This window comes from Arachis stenosperma, chromosome 4 (genome assembly GCF_014773155.1).
Source record: "Arachis stenosperma cultivar V10309 chromosome 4, arast.V10309.gnm1.PFL2, whole genome shotgun sequence".
Classification (NCBI taxonomy): domain Eukaryota; kingdom Viridiplantae; phylum Streptophyta; class Magnoliopsida; order Fabales; family Fabaceae; genus Arachis; species Arachis stenosperma.
The window spans coordinates 138,933,832-138,941,314 of NC_080380.1; the positions used below are offsets into that span (position 1 = coordinate 138,933,832).

The 7,483-nt window shown below is 39.5% G+C and overlaps 1 non-coding gene across 1 annotated transcript; it reads right to left on the reverse strand.

The window, feature by feature from the left end:
• Nucleotides 1-1,123: 1,123 nt before the first annotated feature.
• LOC130977524 (small nucleolar RNA R71) lies at nucleotides 1,124-1,231 on the reverse strand. The gene has a single exon (XR_009085213.1). It is a non-coding gene; the product is annotated as a small nucleolar RNA R71 (small nucleolar RNA).
• Between the last annotated feature and the right edge of the window lie 6,252 nt (nucleotides 1,232-7,483).

The window sequence follows — 7,483 nt, forward strand, 5'->3', positions numbered from 1 at the left end:
ATCTTGATTCAAAGATTTCAAGTTTGTTACTTTCTTGTTAAGAAAGGTTCAATACTTGAAATTTAGAATCATATATTTAAGTTTCTAGTTAATAAAGTCATTAATTTTAAAAAATCAATTTTTTTTAATTTTTCTTTCAAATCTTTTTCAAAATAAGGTTCAATCATATCTTCTGTAGTCATATCTTTTTAAATCTCATTTTTTTTAAAAATTTTTAATTTCAAAAATCTTTTTCTAACTTCTTATCTTTTTCAAATTTATTTCTTATCTTTTTCAAAACCCCCTAACTACCTTCTCACTTTTAATTTTTGAAAACCATTAACCATTTTTCAAAAATTCTTTTTAATTAACTAACTATTTTAAATTCTAATTTGATTTTTGAAAATCCTCTCACTTCTATCTTTTTCTATTTAAACACTAACATTCTTCCTCTATTTTCAATTCGAACTCCATCTCTCCTTGAGTGTTTTAATTCTTCTTCTCCCTTATCCTTCTATTTTTATTTTCCTCTGACACCTAAAGGAATCTCTATACTGTGACATAGAAGATTCCATATTTTCTTTGTTTTCTTCTCTTTCATATGAGCAGGAACAAAGACAAGGGCATACTTGTTGAGGCTGATCCTGAACCTGAAAGGATTCTGAAGAGAAAGCTAAGAGCAGCTAAAGCATAAAACTCTGAAGAGGACCTCACTGAAATTTTTGAAAAGGAGGCAGCCCAAGAAATAACTATGGCTGAACCCAATAACAATGCAAGGAAGATGCTTGGTGACTTCACTGCACCTAAATCCAACTTCCATGGAAGAAGCATCTCAATCCCTGCCATTGGAGCAAACAATTTTGAGCTAAAGCCTTAATTAGTTTCTCTACTGCAACAGAACTGCAAGTTTCATGGACTTCCATCAGAAGATCCTTATCAGTTTTTAACTGAGTTCTTACAGATCTGTGATACTGTTAAAACTAATGGAGTAGATCCTGAAGTCTACAAGCTTATGCTTTTCCCTTTTGCTGTAAGAGACAGAGCTAGAACATGGTTGGACTCACAACCTAAAGATAGCCTGGACTCTTGGGATAAGCTGGTCATGGCCTTCTTGGCCAAGTTCTTTCCTCCTCAAAAGTTGAGTAAGCTTAGAGTGGATGTTCAGACTTTCATACAAAAAGATGGTGAATCCCTCTATGAAGCTTGGGAAAGATACAAGCAGTTGACCAAAAAGTGTCCTTCTGACATGCTTTCAAAATGGACCACCTTAGATATATTCTATGATGGTCTATCTGATTTCTCTAAGATGTCACTGGACCATTCTGCAGGTAGATCCATTCACCTAAAGAAAACGCCTGCAGAAGCTCAAGAACTCATTGAGATGGTTGCAAATAACTAATTCATGTACACCTCTGAGAGGAATCCTGTGAGTAATAGGACGCCCCAGAAGAGAGGAGTTCTTGAAATTGATGCTCTGAATGCCATACTGGCTCAAAACAAAATATTGACCCAACAAGTCAATATGATCTCTCAGAGTCTAAATGGATTGCAACATGCATCCAACAGTACTAAAGAAGCAACTTCTGAAGAAGAAGTATATGATCTTGAGAACCCTACAATGGCAGAGGTGAACTACATGGGTGAAGCCTTTGGCAACACCTATAATTCTTCATGGAGGAATCATCCAAATTTTTCATGGAAGGGTCCACAGAAGCAAGGCTTCAATAATAACAATGGTGGAAGAAACAGGTTTAGCAATAGTAAACCTTTTCCATCATCATCTCAGCAACAGACAGAGCATTTTGAGCAGAATCCTTCTAGCTTAGCAAACTTAGTCTCTGATCTATCTAAGGTCACTTTCAGTTTCATGTTTGAAATAAGGTCCTCTATTAGAAACTTGGAGGTACAAGTGGGCCAGCTGAGTAAAAGGGTCACTGAAACTCCTCCCAGCACTCTCCCAAGCAATACAGAAGAAAATCTAAAAGGAGAGTGCAAGGCCATTGATGTAATCAAAATGGCCGAACCTGAGAAGGAGGAGGAGGGCGTGAATCCCAATGAGGAAGACCTCAGGGAACATCCACTAAACAGTGGGGAGTACCCTAATGTGGAACCAAAGGAATCTGTGACTCATACAGAGACCATAGAGATTCCATTGGACTTCCTTTTACCATTCATGAGCTCTGATGATTATTCATCTTCTGAAGAAGATGAAGACATCGTTGAAGGACAAGTTGCCCAATACTTAGGAGCAATCATGAAGCTGAATGCCAAATTATTTGGTAATGAGACTTGGGAAGGTGAACCTCCCTTGCTCACCAATGAAGTGAATGCATTGGTTCAGTAAACTTTACCTCAAAAGAGAAAGGATCCTGGTAAATTTTTATTACCTTGTACCATAGGCACCATGATCTTTGAGAAAGCTCTGTGTGACCTGGGATCAGGGATAAACATGATGCCCCTCTCTGTAATAGAGAAACTGGGAATCTTTGAGGTATAGGCTGCAAAATTCTCACTAGAGCTGGCAGACAGCTCTATGAAAAAGCCTTATGGATTAGTAAAGGGCGTGTTGATAAAGATTAAAAGCCTTTACATCCCTGCTGATTTCATAATCCTGGACACTATGAGGGATGAGGATGAATCCATTATCCTTGGGAGACCTTTTCTAGCCACAGCAAAAGCTGTGATTGATGTTGACAGAGGAGAGTTGATCCTTCATGTGAATGAAGAATGCCTTGTAGTAAGGACTCAAGGTTCTCCCTCTGTAACCATAGAGAGTAAGCATAAAGAGCTTCTCTTAATACAGAGTCATATAGAGCCCCCACATTCAAACTCTAAGTTTGGTGTTGGGAGGCCACAGCCAAACTCTAAGTTTGGTGTTGAGAAATCTCAATCATTCTCTGATCATCTGTGAGGCTCCATGAGAGCTCACTGTCAAGCTATTGACATTAAAGAAGTGCTTATTGGGAGGCAACCCAATTTTATTTTATTCTATCTAATTTTATTTTATTTTATCTATGTCATTTTATGTTTTCTTTTAGGTTGATGATCATGTGAAGTCAAAAAGACACTCATAATAATAAATCAAAAATAAAAAAATGGCAGACCCTGGAGGAAAAACTTACTCGCGTTTAAACGCCAGTAAGGGTAGCAAAATGGGCGTTTAAACGCCCAGCCTGGCACCTTTCTGGGCGTTTAAACGCCAGAACAGGGCAGGAAGCTGGCGTTAAAATGCCAAAATAGGAAGAAAAACTGGCGTTTAAATGCCAGAACAGGGCAAGAAGCTGGCGTTTAAATGCCAGAACAGGAAGGAAAGGTGGCGTTTAAACGCCAGAGTAAGGCAGCAGACTGGCGTTTAAACGCCAGGATTGCACTCTAAGGAGTTTATATGCCCAATTGGAGCAGGGATGAGAATTCCTTGACCCCACAGGATCTGTGGATCCCACAGGATCCCTACCAACCTCAACTCACTCTCTCTCCTCTTCACACCTTTCTACAACACTCTTTCCCAAATACCCTTCACCAATCACCTCTATAACCCTTCCCCAAATACCCTTCACCAATCACATCCATATCTCTTCCCCAAAACCCCACCCACCTTTAAAATTCAAAATCATTTCCCTCCCAAACCCAACCAAACCATTCGGCCACTACACTCCCTCTCCCTATAAAAACCCCTCTTCACTTCTTCATTTTCACACATCACAAACACCTCCTTCCCCACTTGGCCGAAACACATACACCCTCCATCTTCTCTATTTTCTTCTTCTTCTACCTCTTTCTTTCTTTTTTTGCTCGAGGACAAGCAAATATTTTAAGTTTGGTGTGGTAAAAGCATTGCTTTTTGTTTTTCCATAACCATTTATGGCACCTAAGGCCAAAGAAACCTCTAGAAAGAGGAAAGGGAAAGCAAAAGCTTCCACCTCTGAGGCATGGGAGATGGAGAGATTCGTCTCAAAGGTCCATCAAGACCACTTCTATGAAGTTGTGGCCTAGAAGAAGGTGATCCCTGAGGTCCCTTTTAATCTCAAAAAGAGCGAATATCCAGAGATTCGAAGAAGAGGGTGGGAAGTTCTTGCCAACCCCATTCAACAAGTCGGAATCCTAATGGTTCAAGAGTTCTATGCAAACGCATGGATCACTAGGAACCATGATCAAAGTATGAACCCAAACCCAAAGAATTGGCTTACAATGGTTCGGGGAAAATACTTAGATTTCAGTTCGGAAAATGTGAGGCTGGCGTTCAACTTGCCAATGATGGAAGAAAACGCACGCCCCTACACTAGAAGGGTCAACTTTGATCAAAGGTTGGACCAAGTCCTCATGGACATATGTATAGAAGGAGCTCAATGGAAAAGAGACTCAAGAGGCAACCCGGTTCAATTGAGAAGATCGGATCTTAAGCCTGTGGCTAGAGGATGGTTGGAGTTCATCCAACGTTCTATCATCCCCACTAGCAACCGATCTGAGGTAACTGTGGATCAGGCCATCATGATTCACAGTATCATGATTGGAGAAGAAGTAGAAGTTCATGAGATCATACCTCTGGAACTCTACAAGGTGGCTAACAAGTCCTCACCTTTGGCAAGATTAGCCTTTCCTCATTTCATATGTCATCTTTGCTATTCAGCTGGGATTGTCATAGAGGGAGACATCTTCATTGAAGAGGACAAGCCCATCACCAAGAAGAGGATGGAGCAAACTAGAGAGCCCATTCATGGCACTCAACAAGAACATGAGGAAGTTCCTCATCAAGAAATCCCTGAGATGCCTCAAGGGATGCAATTTCCTCCACACAACTATTGGGAGCAACTCAACACTTCCTAGGAAAGCTTGAGTTACAACATGGACCAATTAAGGGTGGAACACCAAGAGCACTCCATCATTCTCCATGAGATTAGAGAAGATCAAAGAGCTATGAGAGAGGAGCAACAAAGGCAAGGAAGAGACATAGAGGAGCTCAAAAGCACCATTGGTTCTTCAAGAGGAGGAAGACGCCACCCCCACTAAGGTGGACTCATTCCTTAATCTCCTTGTTTGTTTATTTTTCTATTTTTCGATTTTCATGCTTAATGTTCTATCTATGTTTGTGTCTTTACTACATGATCATTAGTGTCTAAGTGTCTATGCCTTAAAGCTATGAATAACTCCATGAATCCATCATCTCTCTTAAATGAAAAGAATGTTCTAATTAGTTTAATTATATTGATGTGGTGACAATACTTTTTGTTTTCTGAATGAATACTTGAATAATGCATATTTTTTATCTTGTTGTTTATGAATGTTAAAATTGTTGGCTCTTGAAAGAATAAGGAAAAAGGAGAAATGTTATTGATGATCTGAAAAATCATAAAATTGATTCTTGAAGCAAGAAAAAGCAGTGAAAAAGAAGAAGCTTGCAAAAAAAATGGCAAAAAAAAAAAAAACAAAAGAGAAAAAGAAAGAAAAAGAAAAAGCAAGCAGAAAAAGCCAATAGCCCTTTAAACCAAAAGGCAAGGGTAAAAAGGATCCAAGGCTTTGAGCATTAATGGATAGGAGGGCCCAAGGAAGTAGAATCCAGGCCTAAGCGGCTAAATCAAGTTGTCCCTAACCATGTGCTTGTGTCATGAAGGTCCAAGTGAAAAGCTTGAGACTGAGTGGTTAAAGTCGTGATCCAAAGCAAAAAGAGTGTGCTTAAGAGCTCTGGACACCTCTAACTGGGAACTTTAGCAAAGTTGAGTCACAATCTGAAAAGGTTCACCCAGTCATGTGTCTGTGGCATTTATGTATCCGGTGGTAATATTGGAAAACAAAGTGCTTAGGGCCACGGCCAAGACTCATAAAGTAACTGTGTTCAAGAATCAACATACTGAAATAGGAGAATCAATAACACTATCCGAATTCTGAGTTCCTATGGATGCCAATCATTCTAAACTTCAAAGGAAAAAGTGAGATGCCAAAACAGTTCAGAAGCAAAAAGCTACTAGTCCCGCTCATCTAATTGGAGCTAAGTTTCATTGATATTTTGGAATTTATAGTATATTCTCTTCTTTTTATCCTATTTGATTTTTAGTTGCTTGGGGACAAGCAACAATTTAAGTTTGGTGTTGTGATGAGCGGATAATTTATACGCTTTTTGGCATTATTTTTAGGTAGTTTTTAGTAGGATCTAGCTACTTTTTGCGATGTTTTTATTAGTTTTTATTCAAAATTCACATTTCTAAACTTTACTATGAGTTTGTGTATTTTTCAGTGATTTCAAGTATTTTCTGGTTGAAATTGAGGGACCTGAGCACAAATCTAATTCAGAGGCTGAAAAAGGACTGCTGATGTTGTTGGATTCTGACCTTCCTGCACTCGAAGTGGATTTTTTGGAGCTACATAACTCTAAATGGCGCACTCTTAATTGTGTTGGAAAGTAGACATCCAGGGCTTTTCCGAAATATATAATAGTCCATACTTTTCTCGAGTTTTGATGATGCAAGCTGGCATTCAAACGCCACTTCTCTACCATATTCTGAAGTTAAAACGCCCAAACTGGCGTAAAATCTGGCGTTTAACTCCAAGAGAAGCCTCTACACATGAAAAGCTCAATGCTCAGCCCAAGCACACACCAAGTGGGCCTGGAAGTAGATTTCTGCATCAATTATCTATTTCTGTAAACCCTAGTAGCTAGTTTCATTATAAATAGGACCTTTTACAATTGTATCTAAAATCTTTTGATCATTCTTAGATCTTTGGATCATATGTTGCACGTTTAGGGGGCTGGCCATTCGGCCATGCCTGAACCTTCATCACTTATGTATTTTCAACGGTGGAGTTTCTACACACCATAGATTAAGGGTGTGGAGCTCTGCTGTACCTCGAGTTTCAATGCAATTACTACTATTTTCTATTCAGTTCAAGCTTATTCTTGTTCTAAGATATTCGCTCGCACTTCAACTTGATGAATGTGATGATCTGTGACACTCATCATCATTCTCACCTATGAATGCGTGCCTGACAACCACCTCCGTTCTACCTAAGATTGAGCGTGTATCTCTTGGATTCCTGCCTCATGCGTGATTGATTGTCTCTCCTGACAACAGAGCCTTCAACTCCTTGAGATTAGAATCTTCGTGGTATAAGCTAGAATCCATTGGCAGCATTCTTGAGAATCCAAAAAGTCTAAACCTTGTCTGTGGTATTCCGAGTAGGATTCAGGGATTGAATGACTGTGACAAGCTTCAAACTCACGAGTGCTGGGCGTAGTGACAGACGCAAAAGGATCACTGGATCCTATTCCAACACGATTGAGAACCGACAGATGATTAGCCGTGCGGTGACAGCGCACATGGACCATTTTCACTGAGAGGACGGGAGGTAGCCATTGACGCTGGTGAAATCCAACATAACAGCTTGCCATGGAAAGGAGTAGGAATGATTGGATGAAGATAGTAGGAAAGCAGAGATTCAAAGGGAACACAGCATCTCCATACACTTATCTGAAATTCTCACCAATGAATTACATAAGTCTCTCTATCTTTAT